This window comes from Austrofundulus limnaeus, unplaced genomic scaffold (genome assembly GCF_001266775.1).
Source record: "Austrofundulus limnaeus strain Quisiro unplaced genomic scaffold, Austrofundulus_limnaeus-1.0 Scaffold50, whole genome shotgun sequence".
NCBI classification, from domain to species: domain Eukaryota; kingdom Metazoa; phylum Chordata; class Actinopteri; order Cyprinodontiformes; family Rivulidae; genus Austrofundulus; species Austrofundulus limnaeus.
Window position 1 is genome coordinate 1,920,140 of NW_013952452.1, and position 2,778 is coordinate 1,922,917.

A 2,778-nucleotide genomic window follows, 5' to 3' on the forward strand; every position below is an offset into this window, starting at 1 on the left:
CACACACACACACACACACACACACACAGTATAATGTGCAGGTGTGAACAGACCTACTTGACCCGGTTCAGGTGAAGAGCTGCTTCAGAGAACAGACGTTCAGAATAAAGGCGCACAGAAGAGAAAGAACATTCTTTCAGACTTACTGGGTTTGGCAGCTGGAGATAAGAAACCAAGATAAGAAGAATGTTTACCTAATGAGGGGTTACAGACTAATCTCCCTTCACGGGACGTTGTCCAGTCTTCAAGCGGGAAGACTTTGATTGGTAGKTTATATGATATGGTAGATATGAAGGCCTTGGAGTTGTAAAATCTCACACAAGGAAGCAGAGAAAGAATGTCAAAATAATTATAAAATAAAAGTAACTATGGTCTGAAGAAAAATGAATATTGAATAAAACAGCCTGCCCAGCTTAAAATATTATATAAAAAAAGCATAAAAACACAGATATATGTGACCCATCACATCAAACTGAGGATTAAGTCTCAAAGTGTGTGGAAAAATAGGCAGCTAGTGCATTGGTTTTAATGTTCAGATTCAGATTCTTTTATTGTCATTCAACATAACGTCAGGGATGCACTGTAGAACGAAATGACGATGCATATTAGCACACAACATAAACAGCTTGACAAACTATAAAGCAATGTAGAGTTCAAAATACTAAAATTAAACAAAGTAAAAGTGTCTTAGGTATATAAAAACAAACCACAAGAAATATATAGTAATAAAATTAAATGAAATAAAATAAAGTAGAAATAGAATGAGGTAGAATCCAGATCAATATTGAGGTAGAGGTGGTTTAAATAAAGGATATGTAGTAAGGTGTGTGCATTTGCGTGTACATTTGCATTTGTGCAATGTGCAATGTGCAACATTGTGTGCAAAATTATCTCAAAGACAATCTTAAAGATTATTTTAAAGCACTTTTGAGCAGTAGCTACAAAAACATGATGTTGAGAAAAAAATGTACTATATATTTTTAGATTTTCCTTATATGCTGGAAAACTTTCTTTCCAGCAGGCAAATCTCAAAATTCCCAAAACTGAGGTTTTTGCTTTAAACATCAAAATATCCTGATTATAATAAACTAATAATCAGTTTCAAATATTAACAAATTATCCTGATTAAGGTCCTGTCACACCATATAACATTTTAGACAACTTATGCCAACTTATGAAATTAGTTTTTTTGTTTAAATTACTAATAAAAGTTGTATATTCTATCAGTTTGTTAGCATTACAGCATGCACACGCCTAAAAGAGGCTTCCAGTTGATTTTTTTCAAAATTCCATCTTCAACATACTGTAGATGTTTTTAAACTTTACCTAAGATGGCATGAGTTGTCTGTCGATAGGGCCTTTGAGAAAACAAATCAAGCCGTATCTCTGGAACAGCCATGACATCAGGATGAAGTCTCAAAATGTAGCTTAAAAAGTCAAGATTCTGAAAATGTGCTCTGATTAGATGTGATGGATCACTCTGTAGTATACTCTCACAACCGATGCAACTCTGCATCGTGTTGCTGCAAATCTGTACTAAGCATTTTAAAACCCATAATAATAATAATAATAATAATAATAATAATAATAATAATAATAATAATAATAATAATAATAATAATAATAAGTTAATGCAGGAGCAAATATCAGAAAAAGAAAAGTCATTAAAGGAGCAACAGAAAGTCCAGATTTGGTCCAGGTGTGAGACAGATGCAGTATGAATGCCCCTCAGGAGAAAAAAACTGAAGATTAGAAAAACATGCAGTCAGTGAGCCACATGTTGTTCCTTTGTTTACATATTCAACACGTGTTTGTTTATCTTTATTTAGTGCTCTGGGGGGAGTGGGGTCCGCTTCGTTAAGCTGCTCTTTGAATGAGTTATGTGCACTATTTCAAACATCTCTGCAACATGCCCAGCCATGCTTCATGCTCCATCAGGCGTGGGTATTTACCATCAATCATGTATCAGGAATTCTACTAGGCAAAACTTTATTAATATTATTATTTGTTGTTAAAAGCAACAGTTACATTTTTAAAAATCAAACACTTATCATTGCCTCAGCCAAAAAGGTCATTGTTGAAATGTGTATTCTTCCTTTATTTGATCATGTTGACATAATCGTCATGTTTGCGAGGGAAGTCTTCAAAAATTGAATTCAATATCATCCTGCCATTTGATTTGTTACTAATGTTCCATATAAGACTCACCGCTGGTTGCAGTCTCGTCGTAATATCCTACTGGCTCTTGTTCATTCATAAAACCCTACTTCTTTCACCTTCATATTTAAATCATTTACAACAAGAACAGCCCCCAAGATACAATACCAGTTCCTGCCAACCTAATAAACTGAAAATCTCTAAAACCCAAGTTTGGCTTATCTTTTGGTTTCACTGCTGCATATGATTGGAACTTTTATGAAAAAACACTTCATCTTGACTCATTCATTTCTCTTCCTGTTTTTAAATGCAAACTAAAAGACCTTTTTAAGGAGTCGTAGCTGTTTTAAAGAATGAATATGGTGTTGCCCTGTCCCCAKCTTCCTCTTTTTAAAGGGATCCATGATTAGTTGTAACATTAGACTTTATTTGATAAACATTTCTTTTAACTGTAAAATAAAGACTGTAAAAATACTGTAGTTTTTATCATTTTTAAACTAAAAGTACACGGACAGGGCCATTTTATTTACACACAAAGCATTCTGGGTAAATGATGACGTGGATAGGTCCTCAGTGTGAGCGAGCTAAATCCTGAAGGTTAATCTTGGACAACATCTGATG